The sequence below is a fragment of the Vicugna pacos genome, chromosome 23 (assembly GCF_048564905.1).
Source record: "Vicugna pacos chromosome 23, VicPac4, whole genome shotgun sequence".
Lineage (NCBI taxonomy): Eukaryota > Metazoa > Chordata > Mammalia > Artiodactyla > Camelidae > Vicugna > Vicugna pacos.
In genome coordinates, this window is record NC_133009.1 from 10,516,693 (window position 1) to 10,539,525 (window position 22,833).

The 22,833-nt window shown below is 41.8% G+C and overlaps 1 long non-coding RNA gene across 1 annotated transcript in view; it reads right to left on the reverse strand.

Annotated features, from left to right (window-relative positions):
* Window positions 1–22,294, reverse strand: part of LOC140688607 (uncharacterized) — a 74,267-nt gene extending 51,973 nt beyond the window's left edge. Inside the window, exon 1 of the long non-coding RNA XR_012063305.1 lies at window positions 22,094–22,294. This is a non-coding gene — a long non-coding RNA (uncharacterized lncRNA). The remainder of the gene's footprint in view (window positions 1–22,093) is intronic.
* Window positions 22,295–22,833: the final 539 nt, after the last annotated feature.

Below are 22,833 nucleotides of genomic sequence, written 5' to 3' on the forward strand. Positions count from 1 at the left end.
ACATAATAAATTCAGAAAACAATATAGTGTGTTGGAAAGCGATGAGTACTATGGAAGCAATAGGGGAGGCTTACAGAGCTTGGTGGGACTGGGAAGTACAAACAAACACAGTTATGCAGAAAGGCCTCGTTGAGATGATGACATTTGGTCAAAGGCTTGAATGAAGGTGAGGAAGTGGACTGTGTGGGCAATGGGAGGAAGAGTACTTCTGGCAGAGAAAACAACCAGGAATGAAAGTCCTGAGGGAGGAGTGTGTCTGGTCTATTCAAAACCTGGCAAGGAGGCCTATACAGTCTAAGATAAAGGATGGAGGGGAAGAGCTGTAGTTGGGCACAAGGTCAAGAGCTAACTGGGAGAGTCAGGTCATGTGGGTCCTTTTAAGCCACTGTAGGACTTTGGCTTTTACTCTGAGCAAAACAGGAAGGCACAGATGAGTCTTGAGCAAAGAAGTAAAATGTGCTGATTTTTATTGTTAAAGCCTTACTCTGGCCCTCTCCTGAGAGTGGCCTGTGTTGGGGACACAGAGAAGCAGTAAGAGAAGTGAAGAGCCCGTCGTGGAGAGCAATGCAGCGCTGCAGTGAGAGACGCCTGTGGTCTGAATCTAGGCGGCAGTACAGCAGAGGGCAGAAGTGGTCGGATCACGGATACTTTCTGAAGATGCAGGCAACAAGATTTGCTTAGAGACTGAAAGTGGAAGAAGAGAACAAGAGAGAAGCCAATGATGAGTCTAAAACTTTTGTCTTGAGCCACACGGACGTGTCATGAACAGAGGCAGGAAATAAGAAATAATGGAGAAGAAAAGAAGTCAGAAAAGGAGCCTAAGGAATCTAATGAGAGGGCTGTTACAATCGCCCAAGGAAGAAAGCACTGTGAGCAGGAGGGAGCAAGCAACTGTGCAGAAGCCAGGCAGGAAAGATGAGGCTAAGACTTGGCCATGAGTTTAGCAACTGATAACTGACAGAAGCAGTTCCAGGGAGGTGAGGGGGTTGAAAGCTTGATTTGAGTTACCGTAATAGAGAATGAGCACTGTGGAATCAGAAATAGAAAGAACAGAAACCTTTTATTCTAAAATAAAGATGGCTAAAGAAACTCCACAGAAACAAATGCATGGCCTAATGAATTGTTACAAGGTGAACACTCTTTCATCCACAACCCAGAGCAAGAATTAGAACTTCGCCAGCCACCCTAGAAGCCTCTCCACACGTTGCATCCATATTCCAATCACAATCCAACACCCAGCATCCTGATTCTTATAGTTATCATACCCTAATACTTCTTTATGGATTCGTCAGTCTAGGAGATAATACAAAATATATATGTTGGTCTCTGCACCCGTTCACAGAAGTCCTAAAATCCTTGCAAATTCCTGAGTGATAAGAGCACTCAGGAACATCTTTTGTTCTAATGAGGCACTTCTGGGTGGACTCCTGGCTGGCTCCTGGCTGGGGGTTGGCCGGAAGGAACAAGTTCTGATTAGGAGCTTGGAATTTTCATTTTCTCCTAACTGCCACTTCTCCAGAGAGGTGCGAGGGGCTGAAAATTGAGTTAATAATTGGTCACACCTACATAAAGAAGCCTCCATAAAAAAATCCCACTAGCCACGGATGGTCATGTGTTCCTTGTAGACTTTACTGACAGCAGCATTCTTTCAGCCTAAATTCTCTCAGTGTTTCTTACAGGTCAGGTCTTCACTGAGTACCACCTCTGACCTGTCCTCTTTGCACATTAAAGCTCACCACGGGCATCAGGTCATTTTGTATATGTGTGTTACTCACAACTGGCTGTGGAGGCTTTGTATTGTGTCAGAGTAGCTACATTGGAAGAACATTTCCCAGAATTCCATTCCCTGTATAGTTTTTGGTTACTGTTAGCCATAGAGAATCATGAGATTTAGAGGACAGAAATGGAGGATAGTTTACTTCTACTCTGAAGGTAGTGTAGAGTGTCAGGCACTGTGGCAGCTCTTGGATGTTGTTGCTGATCGGTTGGCACATCTTCTTGGAGCTGCTTCTGGACTTGCAGCTTCTCCAGCAGCTGCCAGATTTCCTTCAGTTCCTCTAAGTCTTGAGCCAAGTGTGTACACATCTCCATGGTGAGGGGCACAGGCATCTCCTCTTGGTCAGCCTGGACTTCAAGGCTGGAGGTGGTAAGAAACAGAGAGGGAGTCCAGTTGTCCTTATCGGTTCCAACTTGTCCTTGTGGATTTCAGTGTGTCCCTGCTCATGTCCATGTCTAGCTTTCCTTCCAGGCTCCTAGTCTAGCTGACCTAACAGCAGACTCAGGGCAGCGGACTTCTCTGCCAGCCCCTGTGATGGCATAAAATCTAATCCGTTTAACAGTCCTGTTGTTCTACATCACTCTGCAGTTTTGCTCTTCTGCTTAAACCCTGACTGATACATTTGCTGGTTGCCTATTCTTTCAAGTCGGCTTTCTTTGCAGTGGACCAGCACTGCTGGCTTCCAGGAAGGTTATCCTGGTCCAAATGTGGAGGGTTCCTTATTGCAGCCAGCAAAATGTGAGAGACAGATGGTCTATCCAGTCCTTTCATTGCGTGATAGCATGAGGCCAGGCCCTTTGTCCCTGTGGATGTTTCTTTCCTCGAGTGAATCAAACTTGCAAATCCTAATATCGGAACAATGTGGTTGCCATGCTGGAGCCTGAGATGAAATGCTTTTTATAAGAGCTAATCAGATTCTACATTAATGAGAGAAATATGAAGCTAATCAACACCACAGAAGGTCTCTAGGCTCAGGCCTATTAAACTTCATAAAAAATTAATGACTGAAAGAGCAGACTCTTTTGTAAGGGGTCTCTTGTGGTTGGATAAGGGCCTGAAGTCCCATTCACCTCTCATTACATTGAATTAGCCTCACTTTCCAACCCAAAATATAATCCATCAAGTGGCATTTTCCACTGGGTGTTAGACGGGCAGTGTTTGAAAACACTTGTAAAATATTTATTACTTTTTTCTCCTTCCCTTTCTTTTCCTTCCCGCCTCCTCCTTCCCCTCTCAGCCAAGCTCCTCTCACCTCACTCCCTATGGCTTTTCCCATTTTAATTAAAGAGATTTGTACTCTGAAAGCCTTCTGGGAAATGTCTTCAATGATTGTGGTTTGTAGATGCCTCTGGAGGTGCTTGGCAGAAACCCCCTCGCCCTTTGCTCAAAGCATGTTCAACATCTGCTTGCAGAAGCCAAGAAGGGCGAGGCGAGGATCTAGACCAACTGGGTTGAAAAATAATCCTAACACTCTGCTTCCTGAACTCAGGTGCACTCTTTTGCGTATGAATGTTGGCTTTAATCATTGAATAGATTCAGAATAAAAGACATTCATCTAAGCTGGTGGCCTCAACTCCAATTAAATCCAAATTCCCACCTCCCTCTCCTGCTACCTTTGCCCCAAACTATAATTCACCTTAGTCTGGTTGTTGTTGGAGGTTAGAGAACCAACTCCATTATTCACCCAGCAGGACACACAGGATCCGGGGGTGAGGACGGAGGTAATTATATATAGTGAGATGAAGGGTGGCTTCTATGTGGGCTCTAAGCAGAAAATTGATCACTAAAGTCATTCCTCTAAATACTGAATTTTTTTCCACCTTAAAAGGGCTCCTGTAAAAATGGTACTGCCCAATGGAGGCATCCCACCTTAAGGGGTTCTTAGGTAATACTACATGGTGCTGTTCCCGAAATGCTAACTGAGGACAGAATCTTAAAGAAGTGGCGACAGGCTGGGAACCCTGAGGAGAAGCGTGTTGGCCAGGGACACCAGAATGAGTAGAAGGGGAATGAAATGAAAAATGGAAGTGAAATGAATAAAATCTCTCACATTTTGGCTGGAAAGCCAATCCTGGTTCCAGAGCTTCCAAAAATCTACCTCTGTCTTAACTCACCAAACTCCAGGCCATATTATTGTACCAAAGCTGCCCAGCCCCTACACATTTTTTTTTAATTAACTATGTTTCTTCTTCTAAAGATTCTAAACTGGGATGCAGTTCTGAGGATTTTTGTAATACAAGCTATTAACAGGCCCTTGCAGCATGTGCCAACAAAGGTGCAAAAAGGAGGGTCAGGTTACACTGGCAGCTTTATCTGGTTGCTTGTTTCCCTCATTGAGGTGGTGGCACCTTTCTGTTTCTCTGATGTCACATGCAGGGGGTCAGAAGTAAAGTTGGTTCAACACGTGAGTTCACACTTGTGATTCGGAAATACTGGCTTACACTAAAGTCCACTATGTCTCTTACAGGGACTCTGGGAATCAATTGACTTATATTTATGTGATGAATAGAACACTTGATACGACAGTCCCTACCACTGTGCTTAACTGTCTGTTTGCCATACAAATTGTTTTACAACCAAGAGTTATTAGTGAAGTATAAAAATGCACTCCTAACCCACTGGTCTGCCTTCTGGGAATCAAAATTATCCATAATATAGCTGTTAAGCTGGACATAACAGAAAACACACAGGAAAAACTCATAAAGACCATACACGTTTTATGGAAGAGACATTGGGCTACCTTCAGAGGATTAACTTTAAAATAATATAACAAGATTTTATAATCTAATTTCCTTCAACAATATCTAATTCCTCCCAAGCTATAGTCTACAACAGATGTCAAGTAGTTAGGGATGGAGGGTAGGAAACTCCTAGAAGCCAACACTATGTGAACTGACATCTGAAAACAACAAGGGAGGCTGTGGAAGAATCATCAAGCTTTGGACATACAAGTGACATGAGGATAATTAAAGGAAAAGATAAACTACACCCTCTATCACTAAAACAAGTCTAAGAGATCTCTGTACTACGTCCTAGTACATTAACTGGTATGTGTGCTTACGACCCTCTCTCATCAAGAAAAGCTTAAATTTCTTTCTGCCTATTCTGTTCAGTAAAACAAGGGATTTTGTTAGGAAAATCCATAATTGCACATATGCACACACACACACACACACACACACACACACACAGAGACACTATGAAATCACAGTCATGTGGGTAAATACTATGGAACCTCTGGTTCACTCTTGATAAAGCGTTTAATTCCTGTTTAACCCTTTCCATTGCCCAGTATTTTCTGGTACAATGTCCAACCTGATTTTACTCCCTTGTGGTAGGTCCATAATGAATACAGCCATACATAAGTGGTATGTACAAGCTTTATCATTTTTGAGTATAAAGCCAGATTAGATTTCAGTTACTAACCAAATTGTGATGACTGAACTAAACTTTTGCCAATTTCTGGGGTTCCCATTTCTCTAGTGTCTCTGAGCAAGTTCACCAGGCAGTGGTCACTCATACTCTCCGCTGTAGCCATGTTTGTTACTGCCTCTGTCTTGGCCAGTTGGGTCCTTCAACTTCAGAACTACTGTTGTTGCTTTAAATGTGACTGATATCTCACTGGCCTCAGGAATGAAGGCAAGAGTACTATGTTCTCCTAGAGAAAAACAGATCTTTCCGTTAATTCTCACAGCAAAGCAGAGAACAAGCTATACCTTTAAGGAAATTCCTAAAGACTTGGGAGAGGATGAAAGAAAAGTACTGTATAATATCAGGAGTGACTTACTTGCTAGTTGATTACTGGCTCTTAGACTGGAAGACTGTCAATGTCCAGGGATACATGCCATACTTACAGGCTGCTCAACTGGCAAAACTCTTCCTTCTTCCTTAACTAATAGGATTACCCTTGCCTAAGATGGTGGCCTGCATTCTCTGTAGGGGAATTCTAATCATCATCCACAGAAATAGAGAACTGGGTACTTGCACGAGAACACTATGATCTCAATAAAGTTAATTTCTCAAAAATCTAAGTCCCTTACCCCCTATTTTGTATTAACTGTCCATGCAAGTTTGAATTTTATGAACACAGAACTTCAGACCATTCCTAAAATCCTTCTATCTCAGCATGTTTCTTGTAAACGATGCTTTCAAACTGTCATGTCTAGAGCGTCTACAGAATGCCCATCATTGGGCAGAGTATTTAACACACACTATCTCGTTTAATCCTCACAATAACCGTATGAGCTACCTAGTTTATGTCTTTTTTTCAAATTGGGATAATAACACTTACAGGGATTAAGTGACTATCCAAGGTTACACTTATAAGTAGTAGAATTATAAGACAAGCTCAGCTCTCATTACTTACCAAATTGGGCAACTAACCTTAATAACATCTTGAAGTTTATGGCCAGTGTAGTATCAAGTTCACACAGAAAAATAAAGGCTTTTTTCTCTCACTCTTTTCTTCCTTTTTTTTTTTTTTTTGCTTTTCAAAATATTGAGGTATAATTGACATATAACATTATATTAGTTTCAAGTGTATAACACGATGGTTTGGTATTTGTATATATTACAAAGTGATCACCAGCAGTAAGTCTAGTTAACATCCAGCAACACATTGAGTTCCAACCTTTTTGTGATAAGAACTTTTAAGATCTAATCTTTTGGCAACTTTCAAATAAGCAGTACAGCATTATTAAGTATAGTCACCAGGCTGTCCATTACATCCCCTCTCACTCTCTTTAAAGTAGCAATAGACATCTCTCTCAGTAGGGTACACAGGATGCTTTATCTCACTGTGATAGCTGTTCTCCAAAAATGCCCGAATGAACCACACACATGATATCCAAGCCCTTGAGTAGTGCCCTCTCTCACTGAATGAAGGATGGCCCTGTGCCTCACTATAACCAACAGAACGCAGAGCCAAGTGCCATGGAGCTACTCCTGTAGAGCAGGACTGGACCTAATCAAGGAAGTTCTAGCTCAGTTCTATCCTCATCTGAAAAGTTTGGAAATATAATGATTTTGTTTTGATGTACTAATTTTTAAATAAAAACTGTATATATTTAAAGTGTACAACATGATGGTTCGAGATACACTTAACACAATGAAGTGATTATTAGGGTCAACTAAGTAACGTATCTTCTCCTTATGTAGCTACCTTTTCTTTAGTGATAAGAGCACCTGAAATCTACCCTCATAGCAAATTTCCAGTCTCAATACCATTTTATTAACTACTGTCAGCATGCTGTACATTAGCTCTCCAGACTTACTTACCTTTACGTTAGATTATCTAGACATTAACTGCAGGAAACCTAGTGATTCTGGAATCCTCTATCTACCTAGCTTCTCATTTCTATGTTACCTATGCTCACCAAATTCTCTGCTAGCTCTTTTAGGCTTCATCCGTCATAAGTAATATCCCCAACTGATCATCAATAATATTATCAAGAGAAACCAGAGTCACGAGTATGATGGATGAAACAATCTCTGCAAACTGAAGTCACTATAAGTCAGCCTTCTGTCATTTTTCTGGTGACCGAAGGAGCTTCAACGGCTAGAGGATGGTTTGCAAAACTTACAGAGTCCTTATGGCCATGACTTTCTTTCTTCATTTAAAGATCAATAATTTTGGACAGGGGAGGATAGCTCAACTGGTAAAGTGCATGCTTACTATGCACCAGGTCCTGGGTTCAATCCCCAGCACCCCCTCTAAAAATAAATGAATAAACCTAATTACCTGCTCCCCCCAAAAATTTAAAAATAATTAAAATCAATAATTGACTTGCTATGAATTCTGTCTTTCAATCTCAATTCCACATGGCATTCAAGTTCAAGAATTATCATTTGCTATGTTGAAAATAAGAGAGCTTGTTACAGGCTGCTGGCCACATGTTTCTTGGCTATCATGCAAAGACAATAAAACAATTCAAGACATATTGTAGCATTTCTGTGAAGAAGCGCTTAGCCTTTGCATCATCCACTCCAGCTTCTCCAAGGACAATCTCTTGCGGAAATTCCAAAGACCTAAGTCTGGCTCATTTAATATTCTGGTGAGCCAGGACACTGAAGAGTGACTGCAGTATTTCACTTGTAACCCTCCTTAAAAAATTAACTTCATTAGTTGCTGAACAGTGGAGGCCAATAATCAGTTTTGTCTCCAACCAGGTCCATATCATTTGAATTGAGAAACAGTTTCTTCTTTTTGTGATTCTCCATAATCATCATTGGAACCCCCAGGTCCAATGTGTCAAGACAAGGAACGGGGGATAGTTGAGAAGAAATCACTTGGAGATGTGAAATGATGGTCACACTTCAGTCTCTGAAATAGGCTCTGCTTTCAAAAACTGTCTTTATCTTTCTTCCTCTCACAGTTTGGTCCAGAGACCAGGCGCACTTGGGAAATAATCCCATCACATTGCAGAAAGCTTACCTTAACAGAAGTGCCAGGATGGGTTTCTGCATTAGGGATATGTGGTTAGGTCATTTCTAAAAGGAAAAGTCTTGGACTTTGCTGACCAAATGTCAGGATTTTTTTTTAAGTCACTACATATTTTACTGGTATATGTCTCACAATTCATGAAAGTTGGAATTTTACCAATGAGGTTGAAAGCGCTTGCTGATTATCTGCCCACATTTCTCTAACAGAATATTAATGCCTTGAGTAGAAGAATGATGATCCATCTTTAGTATGGGCTCCAGTGGCCTAACACAGGAGCCTGCATCCAAAAGCAGAAATATTCACATTTAACTCCTGATGCTCTTGAGGACTGCAGTACAAGATCACTGCAAATCCACAGTGTAGCAAATATGCCAATATGAGGAGTTGGTAGTGACAGTAAGTGGAGTGATGGGCAGGAGAGTCAGCTGGGTTCGGTCATTAGCTATGGTGACTCTGTCCCACTCACTAGTCTGTCGCATGATACACACTGGTGACTTAGCAAAATTAAAAATTACTACATGAAATGGAACTTGGAAAGCCAAACAATCCAATCTGAAACTTTAAAAAGTAGAAGGCCAAGCGTCTATTGCAACTTTGAGTTGAATGTGCTAGGGAAAGCTAAGTTATAACTAGCATTATATATAAAAAAAGAAGGGATTAAGATAAGCTTGGGAAATTCTGTATTAAAGTCCCAAGTCTTCTTTATTCTAAGATATCTTGTGTCTTTAATCTTCTGAAATAGCTTATGAACTTTCAACCTTGTATAGAAAGTGGCTAAAAATAAATATATGTACTATTAAGATGTATTTTATATGTATATAGGTACACATATACTATATATATTTAAACACACACAAATCTTAGTGAATTATGAATATGGCATCAGTTATAGAAGAGTAGTATAATATTTCACCAAAGCTTGGAATCCTAGAGAAGAATCACATGTGAGAATTTCTAGAAAGCATCTCTGAAATTTTCCAATTTCTTCTTTTTACATATACAATACCCTGATGTTAAATGATTTATCTAAAGACTTTCAGCTACTTGGTAGCACAGCTGGGATGCAGATTTTCCTACATCATATTGATTTTTAAATTGCACTCAAAATATGATTTAGTTTAGCATTTATTAAGCAGCTAATATGTGCCTAATAAGATATAAAAGAAGTCTGTGTCATGTTATTATTTTTAAGATATTTACAATCTCATTTTTAAGAGAAGATTGGCTCGCAGAAGTAATGAGGCTTGCAGAGTTCAAGCAACTTGACCATACATTTTCAAAGTCAGAGTCAGGGTCAAAGTCAGAATTCAAGTCCAGTCCATTGTGGTCCCAAAGCCCACACTCATTTCATTATTCTATACTGAGGTGCAAGTGGCAGGATCCTGCCTCATTTATTCATGTATTTGGAACAGACAGAACAGCAGCAAGTACCTCACTAAAGCTCAGTTAGTGTTTGAATGAGCAAATGCAATGACTTTCAGACAGGGCTCTGATAGTGGCTAGAATGTGACCAGAGGAAGAAGTGGGGAGACTCTGCCACACTTGGGATCTTGATTACTAAGTTGATTGAGGATCAATGGGGCAGAAGAAAGGACAAGAAGTACAAGGATGAACTCCAGATGAACTCCCGAGTTCCGTGTTTTCTCCAGGGCTGTGAGCCTCTGCATTTCCAATGCCCTCCCTCCCAGACAAGCCTACAGGGCCTCTCAGCTCCACCAGCTTCCTATGGATAAGGAAAAAGGATGGGGCAGTGAATTCGTCTTCACGGCGTGACACTTCCAAGTCCTCCTTCGGAGTAAGCGATCTGACAGCGAGTTGAGCGGGGATGCACTGAGCAAGGGTTGGTGAGAACAAGTGGGAACTGGTGGGGAAGAGCACAGAGAGGGGAAGGCAGCTGTACTACAACAGTTTCACTTCCCCTAATTTGTTATTTGCTCTGTCTTCTCACGGAACATGTGCCTGCAGCAAAAGGCACCATAAATTTTTTTCAAGAAATGAAAGGGAAGAGATGCTGCAAAGAGATGGAGCACATTGCCTCATCTAGAAATTACCTAATTGCCCAATGGAATGCTTAGGTTTATGTGGGCAATACATACACACACACACACACACACACACACACACACACACACACTCTCACATGCACACACATGCTCTGGCAGATGAACAATTCAACTGGGCCATAAAAATAACATTGACCCTGAGTCTGGGAGGAATCAGGTTTCAAGCCTAAAAGAAGCTGAGTGGTTCCTTGCATTTCCTTGCTCTTCGATTTGTGTTTGGGAAGCTGGGTGCTGGAGGCAACTGATGTTCTCTTGTTACCTGATCCAGTCCAGCTGAATTGGCTGAAAGAGTTTATATTCATATTACATAAAAGGAAGTCACTGCCGTTTGTCCAAGGAGTAGCCACATCATGTGTAGGATGGTTTCCAGTAAAACTGGATATTTAGAGAATTCCATACAACAGTCATTAATATCCATGCAAATCACCTGAAAACCTCATTGAAATGCAGATTCTGATCCAAGAGGTCTGAGCTGGACCTGAGATTCTGCGTCTCTAACAGGCTCCCAGGTGATGCTGAGGCTACTGATTTGTGGACCACATTTTGAATAAAAAGGGTACACAAGAGGCTCCTTGTAGACAACTGTGTGTTCTGAGATCTAAAGGGAGACAGAGAGAGAGTAGAATCACAGCTGCCAAAAGGATTCTGACAGCGCCTAAAAGCATGGTTGACCAGGAATCTGTTGACTGCGCGGTGGGGGGGGGGGGACTCTCTCACTGCTTAGGGAGTGAGCTCATTTCCTCTCAACGTCTGTGAAAACCAGCCTCACCAAGGCACTCCTGGGAGGATTCCTCCACCTCTTTCCTTCCTCCTCAGGTGACAAGGATGTATCTAATGGCAGCTTGTGCTTCATTGCCCATTACTGACAGGCTGAGAGCTTGTCACTGCCCCAAGTGACAACTGATTGGTCCCTCCATTCAACTCTGCTATGAACAACCAGATTAAATTTATAAACTCCTTCACCCTGTGGAGGGGTGTCCTGACATCCAGGGAAAATTGAGGGTAAGGAGGTCACCGGCGCTTTATTTGAGGCCCAAAGTCTTTTCTCCATGCTGTTTGACATTATCCCAGATACATTTTAAAATCTGTAATAGGAGTGAAGAGTTGTAATTGGTTTAAGGTACCCAGAGACTTCTGGGCAATCAGGATCTAAGTCGTTGCACCTGTAAATTACCAACAGCTAAAGTACCGGGAATAGAAAACGAAGTGGTCCGCACCGGCCAGCCCAACCAACTTCTGCAACTGAAGGAGACTCAGGCTCCCAAATCCAGTGACCCTCCTGCACAATCCTTGCCCTCCGTGCAGACCAAGTCAGCCAACACCCAGTGGTGCCCATCTCCTCTTCCTTAATCCTCTTCAGTGCCCCTTGCCCTGCTGAAGGGAATAATCTGCAAAATCACTTTCTCAATCCTTCCTTTGTAGCTAAAGGAGTTTCCCCTCCAGATCCTGAATATTCTGGAGCACAAGGCAGGTAAAATTTAGCAGGTCTCGAGTTTATACTGCATGTAGAGCTTAGCTCCTTCCCAGCCCAGCTGCCCTTCATCCTAAAAAGTCTTTTCTTCTGAGTCCTGTCAGTCATCCATAAGCTAGCCACAGTCTCTTTCCTCAGAGGCTATCTCATAAACCTTTCTGATGGAAAATAAGACCTTTTGTGGGCTGTTTCTTTGGTATCGGGCAACAACATATCCAAAGCCTTCTAAAAGATTATTTTCCCTACTCCAGACCCTGAAATTTCCAGAACCTCTTTTCTAAAGACTGCATTATATTGGCAGTCTGTCCTTCTCCAGATCTCACTTTTCCTCTTAAAATACTGATTTCTTTCAATTCATTCTCTCTCTCTCACACGCACACGCACACACTCCCCATCCTTCCCTCACTCCCTGCTGTGGAAGAGAAAGATTCTGTAAGGAGACCAAAGGATGATTTGAGCTTGCCCTCAGGAGAACGAACACGTGCTAACTTGAACCCAGGAAGTTGCATGATCAAAACGTGCATTAAATGAATCGCTTTCAGTCGTCTTCCTTCCGTGAGGAAGTCTCAACTCCTCAGCAGCATGGGCCCAGCTGTTGGTCTTTTGGCAAAGAGTTAGGAGTAGGCAGGAAAGAACATTAGTTTTTAAGTGGTTAGAATCTCTCAGGGCCTCCATTGTTGCTCCTTTTCCTTTGCTCTAGTTCCTCTCCGTCTACCCCGATCCACGAGAAATTAGTTCTTGCAAGTATCTATAGTCACCATTAACACACACACGAAAATTCTTATCTGGAATAAGAGTCTATGTCAGGGCTGCTCCCAGGCCTCGTAAGTGGATCATCTGAGAGTGGACTTTGTCGTCCTATTGTGACATATCATCTTAGGCCTAAGCCCCTTGTTCCAGCCATCCTGAAGCCACATTCCATCCTATTTCCCATACCTCCAATTTCTGGCATCATCAGTAATTCCCAGAACTGACACCCAGTTCCAAATTTCTAGATGCTACTGTGGTTTCTTACCTTGATTGTAATTTGCATGTTTCCTACAGATGGCTGGCCTACATAGCGATTCCCAGATAACCACCAGCATTGTTAGGCGGGTCCTCACAGACGTTACCACCACAATATTCATCCTGGATACATTAATGGGAACCAAACACATAGTGTTTCCATAATTTGAGTGTTGTTAAACACGTTTTGATTTTTACAAATATACAGTCTAGTTTGGTTTTCAAATGCTTGCTTGCTTACCCCTGGTGATGCATTGCTCTAAATCAGGTATCTTGTTCAATTTAATTCTATGGTCTGGGTATTTTTACTGCCTCTTACCAAAGCTGGCCTTCTAAGATCTGTAGGGAAGGCCCAACGGAGACTTCTTCAAGGACACTGCTATGAAAGATGATACAAATGAGAGAGAGAGAGAGAAAAAAAAAAAAAGCAGAATCCCCCATGAGGAGCCAATGCTTTTTAGCTGATGGCTTCATAGTCATATTTCCATTTAATTTTGAATTTCTGTAAAGATGCTGTAAGTGATTTGGACTTGCCTTCAGGAGAACGGACATGTGATGCCTTGAACCCACAGAGTAAATGTGCTACACAATCGATAAAACACATTAAATGAATTGCTTCTGCTTCCCCATCATCATAAGAAAGTCTTAATTCCTTTTGCTGCACGCTGCACAGTTCCAGCTGTTGGTATTAAAGGAAGAGAAACAGGGAAAGTAAAATATAGAACTGGTCAGCAAAAGATGAACACAGACTAGGCCTCTGTTCCGCAAGTTCTATAAATGAGGGCCATATCTCCCCTCTTCGAGCAGCATGAGACGCTTTAAATGTGTGTAGGTTGTGTACCTCATGCTTCTTGGTGCACATCTGAAGTGATGATTAAAACCCCTTCCATGGTTAAGGTTCTTCTCTCCTACAAAGGGTAGCCATAAGCTGCCCAGTTGCTCAGGTCAGGAGTTCCAGCATCCCTGAGTGGGTGGGAAGTGTTGGGAGGAGGGTCCCCCTAACAGAAAAGCACTTTCCTAAATAATCGTCCACAACAGCGAGGTCTCATAGGAGTCATGATAAAGGAGCCTAGAGGGACAAGGACTCAAGGGAGTGAGCAGAAATGAGCTGCTACCAAACTAAGAAAGACAACTGGTGTCACCAGCAGAAGGGGCACATTGCAAATGTTGATTGGCCAAAAATAATGTCAGACATCATAATTCTAATATTTAAAGCTATCCTGTGTTAAACCCCATACTAATTAACATATTATTTCATTAATCTTGTTAGGCTGGTACTTTTAATTTACTAGTCCCATTTCACAGATAAGAAAATAGACACACAGAAAACAGATTTCACTCTGCCACATGGCTGACTCAGTGGCAAATAAAGATTCAAACCAAGGCAGTTGTCTGCCAGAGTCCACATCCCTTAACCCTACATGATACTGGAACTAACAGGAAAGGGTACCTTCCTCGTTTCCCTTCTTGAGCTTCAGTCTTTCTTAGCACATGCTTAGAAGCTGGCCTGGTAAATTCCATGCATATCAAATGACATAGAAAGCTATTCTGTTTGGTGGGATTTCTCAAATGAGCACACATCCTGAAGAGACAGGAACCAAGGACAGCAAAGGCAGGACAGGCTTTCAGATACGAGAGGAGTGTCAGAAGATGAGCACATAACCTACCCCACCCCACAAAGGAGAATTAGGAGAGTTCTTAGTAAAGAGACCCTTTTGACTCCCTTTGACAGTGATGGAAAGATGCCAATTAGTCTAGGAGTGACATGTTGTTCTAAACAGAAGGCTCTGAAAATGCCATTAATGCAGGCAGGCAGGGGGTAGGGAGCAGGGAGAGGGGGTTGATTGCTGGAATTCCATAATTAATTGTTTGGCATTTGGAGCAGTGTGACATGAAGTTTCCATTCAGCCCTCCCTCTCCAGGGAGATATTGCTTAGAATTCATAGACAAGAGTAAGGAATTATAAAGATCATCTAGTTCATACCCCCAATTAACAGGTGAGGAAATGGAGACCCCAAGAGGGGATGGACAAGCCCAGGACCACAGAGCTAGTTAGTGGCAGAGCCAAACTAGACCTCAGAATATCTGGCTTCTCTTCCAGTGCCCTTTCCACTTCACTTCTATGCTGCAACAGCACATAAGAGAACTCCCCAGGAGCCCAGCCACCAAATATCAGTGCCAAGTTTCCCCAAAGCAGTGGAGAGCAAAGAGGTCAAAGGATTAAAATCAACATCCCACTCAATTATTATAATGATGAAGAACTTCTAAACAACAGGAGGACGAGGAACCCATCTGCTAACCAAGGTTAGAAGAATAGCTATTCATTGGATTGCCAACTTTGGTATTTCACACACATGGAGACTCTTAACATTTTAAGACCAGTGTCTGAGTTAGAAGTTGTAGTTGGACATCACTGAACCCAATCCTCCTGTGTATAGATAAACCCAAGTTCCAGGGAAGGAGCAATGATCCAAATAACTGAGCTAGTCAATGGCAGATCTGGGCAAAGGCCTCAGGCTCCCACGCAAGTGTCCTCTTACCTACATCACAGTTTTTCTTCATGAGCTGGGCATCCTGAGGGTAGGGAGGGAGTTGAGGATGTCAGTGAGAAATCATCCAGCCCAGCCCCTATTTTTTTCTTTAAAGATCTACTTGAAATTATCCTTTCCCCAAGTAGTTATTGAAGAGTAAAGTGCAAGGTGAAAATTCCAAACCTGAACTTCTGAGAAGGAAAAAACTTCCCAGTTGTGGCCTACAAACCAGAAGACAATGGATATCGTGTGAAATCTCCTTGGCAGGAACACCCTTTCAGATGGTGACCTGGAAGTATTACTAACAGGAATGGAGAGGCCGTCAATTTTATTGAGTGCCTATGAACAAGGTAATGTATTAGGCCTGTGGATATAAGAAGCATAAAAAGCATCTCTGAAGCAGTTCACAGTCCCACTGGCCATTAAGAGGCAGATCTTTGGGGATGGAGTAATAGACTCAACCTGAGGGGGTGGGGGAGGGATGGCATAATAGAGGAAAACTGTTTGAATAGAAATTAGTTTAACAGGTGTGGGAAAGGGGGCATTCCAGACAGGAGCAACGTGTCGGAGCACTAAAAGTGTCCTAAATTCATGTCATGTTCAAATTTTTTTTTCAATAAATCTTTCTAGGAGGTAAAAAGACACTAATAACCACCCTCTATTTGGACTGAAGCAAAACAAATCAGTATTTCACCTACACCCATGAAACTGGTATCTGTGACTGCCTTGGGGAGCCAGATCCGTAACTTGTTTGCCTGGCAGTGGGACTTTTCCTGAAGACTTCCCCAATTCCTCTGCAACCAGGTTGCTGTTAGCATCAGAGGAGGCTGTGACTTTGTTTTGTAAATCTGTCAAATCCATGAGGGAAATCTCAGTCCCAAAGAGCCAATTTTTCAACGCCAGGATCAGGGTTTAGAACCATCCTGTTCCACTTGTACAAAACCTTCTTCCATTCATGTCAAATGTACTGTGATTCAGGGGAGCTGCTGTTTAAAGAAATTAAATGAAAGTTTAGAGTCCAGAATTATGTTACAAATCACTCACCCTACACTGACCAATCCCTGCCCCCCTAACCCAGTCACAGCAGTGCTTTGATCTCCCTAGGTCCTTGGCCTGCTCTGGGTCTGCTCAAAATCAAGAGTGGGGGGGGGGTTATTATTGGAGTAATTTTTTTTTCATTTCTCTTTATTGACTTGTTTTATGCTGAAACAACCACCAACATGTAAGGGAGTGAAACAAGATAGTTATTTTTTTTCCTATTTAAAAAGGAGAGAAATCTAATGAAGAACACATCTCATTTCCACCTGCAACTTGCCATCTTCCACAGTGAATGAATGTGTTGCGAGGTGCATAACTCAAGAAAAGGTGGGTGAGGTCATGAAGGAAAACCTACCAAAAGGCCAATGGCCACAACCATGCTTTGACTTTCTGCCTCTTCCTCCTGCGTCTTATCCCCAGTTCCCTCTTGTGGCAGATTTATGAAGATTTGCAAAAAATAGTTACTACTCATGGCTCCTTAATGATTTCTTAGTATGTGATGATTCTCGGTGAATATACTGAAGAGAGTAAACTGAGGGCTACAGTATGACATCCAAATTGAGAGGCCTGCAGAGGAAACAGGAATCAGAAAATTACTGTGTGTTCTAGTCCCTAATTTTGGTCCCAGTCTGGGCCTTCAGGCAAGTTCTATTTCCCTTCCTTTACACAGATCAGAATGAGTTTCCATATTACCCTTTACATCCCTGGGGTGTTTCTCAGGCTAAAGAAAGATCTAAGAGAAAGTTACAGAAATGCCAATTGTATCCTCACGTTTTTTGCATCAAATGAATAGCCTGGAGGAATACGGAGTAGCTCAGACCATGACACATCTGATGCTAACTTTGGAAAAGACAAGCAAAAATACGTGCAGGGTCAATTTCATGGGTCATGTTTTCTGATCCAATGGGTAAAATATTTGATAGGAGAAAAAAATGCGGATGTTGACAAAAGATACAGTGATTTATTCACAAGAAGCATATCTCCTGGAGGTGGGAATGGACCCAAACAGGAAGTCTTAGGATCATTTGGGTAACGAGTCCCTATCAGGCATCTGCAGGATGGCTGTATTATGTTTGATAGGATCAACGGGGAACAGGGACAAAGTCCAAGTTCTATATGGCTGATTGTATGGATCAGAAGAAATGGAGAGGTTTGTTCAACATCTGACTCCTTTAAAGGACAAAAAAAGAGGAAGAAAGCCCTATTTTAACTCCTGGAAACATATCCTAGAGTGTATTGCTTTTTCCTAATAGAAAACAGTTTGTTGAATAAAGACCATTGGAGGGAGAATAAGTGCACAAAGAGGAGCACATGTACAAAATTTACAAGCATCATCCTTTAGCACATATGGGAGGCTCAAGTGCCTGCTTCCTCTCCATTTCTTTCAGCACTTTCCTATCCCCCTATTCCATCCCTGAAATATGTTCACCTAGTGGAAATGAAACAGAAGCCATAATTTGCAGAACTGTACCATGACTCACAAAACAGAGCAACTGCACTAAACCATAATGTGGAAGAAAACTATGTCAATGCAAACTCTTTTTTCTTTAAACATCTGCTCATTCTTGACTCACAGACCCTGTATGACTACCAAAAAACTTGACCATACAGTAACCCCGCACAGCCAGGTATTCTGAAGATTAAACCACTGAGCAAGCAACCCTGTAATTTACGAATTCTAAACAATCTCTGCAAAGACCATCCTATGACAACTCTGTCTCCCGCCGCCTTCCCACAATCTATAAGAATCCTTCCCTAACTGCTCCCTTTGAGAGACCCCACATTTCCCCATTAACATCTGTTCTCCCTTGCTGCAGCAAACCAATCAATTTAACTGGCTACAGGTGTGTCCTGGCGCTCTGGCCCACAGGCTTGAATGCTCTCGGCTCTATTAGCTGACTTCAGGGCTGCTCTTCACAGAGACGGAAGGTCCCAATCTATTCTCTTTTCCTTCTCTCTCATTCTCTCAGGCTGCCTTCAGAGCTGGGCTGTGTCCCAGCAAGAGAAGTTCCTAGAAGAGAAGCAACTCATTTTCTTTGCCGGAACCAAGTTCTTCTGCCAATTATTCCTCCGCTGAAGTCAAGAAGTCTTTACTGCCTACCTAATTCACATTCGCCTATCTCAGTTTTAATTCTGTCCTTTCTTTGGAGGAACTGTTGATATTCGCAAAAGAAAAGAAAAAAATACACAAAACATCTCTTTGAAACCTCTAAGTAGAGGCATAGCCTCTGGAACAGTTCCATGGTTTTCTTTGTTGGGTAGTGTGTTCAAAAGGCAGCCTGAGTCACAAGGACCTGGTTGCTCAGAAGCTCAGAGATGCTCCTTTTTTTGGCTGACATCTGAAAACTCTGATTCATGGCCCTAATCACCCAGCTCATTACCAGTGATGCCAGCTCAAGCACTCCACTTAGTCAACAACTACATGAAAAGCTGAGGTGATATTCTTTTAAAAATAACTCTCATTGTTTCATCTTCACAATATGCTATTAAATATTTAGAATATATAGACATTGGTATCTATATCTTATATAAAAAGAACATAAAAATAACTGCATTCATGTAAAAAATTAAAAAAAATTTAAAACCCTATTATCAAGATGTAACCACTATTTATGTTTTGGTGTATTAACCTTCTAAACATTTTTGTATGTAGCTATACACAGAGTTAGTTTTTAAATAAAAAATATAGTTATCTACAAGAGACACTGAATCTAATCTGGACCTATGTAAATACCAGGTAGTTTAATCAGATTTCTAACTTTCCATTTACCTAGATTTACTCTTATCATTGTTAATAAAAATAATGCCTTGTTTTACACATCATTTTACCATTTAAAATTACTTTAATATATTTTATCACATCAGATTTTCTTACTACTTATAAGAGAGAGATAAAATATTAGGTGTTATTTTGATTTATACTGTGGAAAAACAACAGCCATGCAGCGAAACAGGGGCTGAACAGGGTACTGAAGCTTTGGATAGAAAATGTGAGCATCACATGGCAATCAAAGTCAGCAGCCAGACAGGTCACTGACCAGGAGGTCTGAGAGATCCAACAATGGGGCTTTTGCGTTGCCCCAAATTCACTCGTAGTCTTTACCATCTCAGTAGTTAATACTGGAATAATCTGGCTCAGGGAAACTAGCTCATACAAAGTTCACTTAGACTGATATCTGGAATCTCAATTGCAATTTATTTATCATAGAAATAACAGGTAAGCTCCATGTTCACACTGGCTCATCAGCACAACCATTTCCTATGAATTAGATATATTAAAGACCAATTTCTTTAGTTAGCTTGGAGAACAATGATGACTGTCAGTTACGTGATTCAAATGTTAACCACACATTTGCCATGACCTCTCAGAACCCAAGGCATCCTTACATCCACCACCAATGCATCGAGGGCCATTCTTACCCTTGCTTCCTTCATCTTCCTTACTTTGTTTTCTAGATTGACCCATCTCCTACTATTACATCCTTTCTGCAAATAGGCTAATATGGAAGATACTCCACATCAGTTTACTAGCTTGTCATCACATCCCGGCCTGCTTCTTTACGGTCACAGCCAGCTTGTCTTGATTTGGTTCAGAGTACTCTCAAAATTGTTAGTCACACATCTATACACAGTCTTTTGGTTTCCTCCCATAAGTAGTTCATCTTACACCTAGAGTGTGGATTTTGTTACTTTAGACCAGTAGTTTACACTCTGCTTTAGCCCCTTTGCTCTTCCTGAAACAGCCATGCTCCCACCTCAAGACTTTTGTATTTGCTGTTTCCTCTGCTCAGAGACTCTCCCTCTACCTCCTTCAGGCCTCTGTGCAGTATCATTTTCTCATGAGGAAACCTCGGATACCCTGCAATGTTGCAATACCTTCTCCCTCCTTCCTTTATTCCTTTATAAGCTGTATCTCCCTTCCTTCCTGTATTTTTTTTTTCTTAACACTGGTCACCAACTTATATACCACAAATGCTACTGATTTATTTGTGTGTCATCAGTCAAAATCCACCAGCATGTAAGCTCTGTGAAGGCAGAGATTTTTGTCTGACTTGTTCACTGCCACATCCCCAGCCTCTAGAATAGTGCCTGGCACATAATAGCTGATGAGTATATTTATGAAAGCAATGAATAAATTGTTCTCAACCCTGGTTGACATGAGTATCATCTGGGGAACTTTAGACATAATTTGACCTCACTTCTGAAGAGATTAATTTAACTGGTTTGAGATGGGGCTCAGGCATTGGCCCTTTTAAAAATTCACTAGATGAATCTAAAGTGCAGCAGAGTTGAAAACCATTCATTTAAACTCAATACAAATTTACCTCCACTCTTTGCAGGAAGCACACACCATCCCCTCTGTGTACCAATAGCACTGAACCACACCCCATCCCTTCTGACTTCTCTCCAGGCCTGACCTCACAAAGAACATAGAACAAAATTTGAGGAAGGTGTACAATTCATCACAAGAGAAATCCACTCATACAATATAGTCAAGTGAAGTAAAACCATGGAAGAAATGAAAATTTTCCAGGAATCTTTGATCCTGGTAAGAATGACCAAGACTTGTACATAGGGGATTTCAAAGAGAGGAAGTAAAATTCCCTGGGGCTAGAAATGTCTCATGCTGCTGAGGTGCTACAGGAGGTTACCCAGGTTCATAAAAATAATAATAATAAAGCTGCATTTGGAGGCTGAGTAAACAAATGAAATTTTATAACCTCTTGTTTCTGAAATGGAGGGCTCCTGCTGGTCCCCCCAGAGTACCCTCCTAGCAGTCCTAATTGATACAAAACTCATTTAGCCATAATTGCTGTGTAGCCTGGTGCTCGAGAAGGTGCTTGAATATGTACCAAGAAGTCATTTTGATCCTTACCAGTGCTCCCCTCTGGAAGGAGAAAATCGTTTCCTGGCCACCCCGTGCTGAGCAGAATCCACGAGCTAAAATTAGGGTTAAAAGAGCCAACATGTGGCACCATCCTTTCATTCATCAGTTATTTGCTCTCAGAGATCTAACAACGTCATCAGAGCAATTTTGTTCTTGGCGCATTTAAGAGGCAAAAAGGGGGCACAAGGGACTCTACCAAGGTAGTAATTTTCTAGGTAATTGTCCTAATGTCTTTATCCTGAGTGCATTTGTATGAGTAAGGTAATTAGGGAAGTTAATTTTCACAAATGGCACCAAAATACTGTTTGCTGGCAATGCTGCCTTGTGCCAATGCCTGGCTCAAGGTAACCAGAGAAGAGAAGCTGATGCTCTGTATCCATTACCGAAGCCCAGCTTGGGCCAAGGAGAACCACATCTGCCAGCTTGGCACATGTGACCAGGGTTTGGAGTTTTCTAAAGGTCGAGAGAGAGAAATTCCAATCTCGCCACCAGCAGCTGAACAGCATGTTGAACTTGTTTTGTCTATGCATCTGGCCAGTAGCCTTGAAGGCTCGGTCTAAGAAAAAGAACAAGAGGAGCAGCTCCATGTGGGTGTAACCCCAGAGGGAGAAGGTCTGCAGGTTGCTAAGCCTAGTCTGCTGCCTAGATTCCTTTCTGAATGGCGATTTTGTCTCTTGGGCGCTCTGCAGCTGTGCTGATGGGAGCTACACGACAGCAAACGGAATCCTTGGGAGCTCTAGCTTTTCATTCCTGCAATATGGTGGCTTTGGAATCAGACCAGATGGTGACAAAGCTATCTTTTCCCTCCAGGAGAAACTATGTTTTTCTCGTGCAGAGGTTGATGAGAAAAAGAAGACAGGTAAAAGCTCCTTCCTTACCGTTAGTGAACTGTGGGAGGAGAAGGAGGCTCATGAGTGGGTACCCATTCTCAGGGGTGGCAAGAGGTCGATCAGCTGCGGGAATGATAGAAACCTGGAGCTCACACCGAACTTTAAATATTTGCTTGAAGTTTACTCTGTGCATCTTTCTGGTCCATCCCACTCTTGAAGGGAATACAGCAAAGGCAGACCTAAGACATACTGCAGGTTCTGTCCTAGAATACCAGAATAAAGCAAATATCACAATAAGGCGAGTCACACCAACTTTTTGGTTTCCCAGTGCATATAAAACTTATGTTTATATTGTACTGTAGTCTATTAAATGTGCAACAGCATTATATCTAAAAAAAGTCTATGTACAATCCTTAATTAAAATACTTTATCGCTAAAAATATGCTAACCATCATCTGAGCCTGCAGCGAGTTGTAGCAGTGACATCAAAGATCACTCATCACAGATCACCATAACAAGTATAATAATGAAAAAGTCTGAAATATTGTCAGAATTACCAGAATGTGACACAGAGACATAAAGTGAGCAAATGCTGTTGGAAAAATCACACCAATAGACTTTCTTGATGCAGGGTTGCTGAGAACTTTCAACACTATATATCACTTGGAGGTGGAATCTAAAAAAGTCAACAAACAAGTGAATAACAAAAAAAAAAAAAAGAAAAGAAGCAGACTCACAGATACAGAGAACAACTAGTGGTTACCAGTGGGGAGGAGTGGAGGGACAAC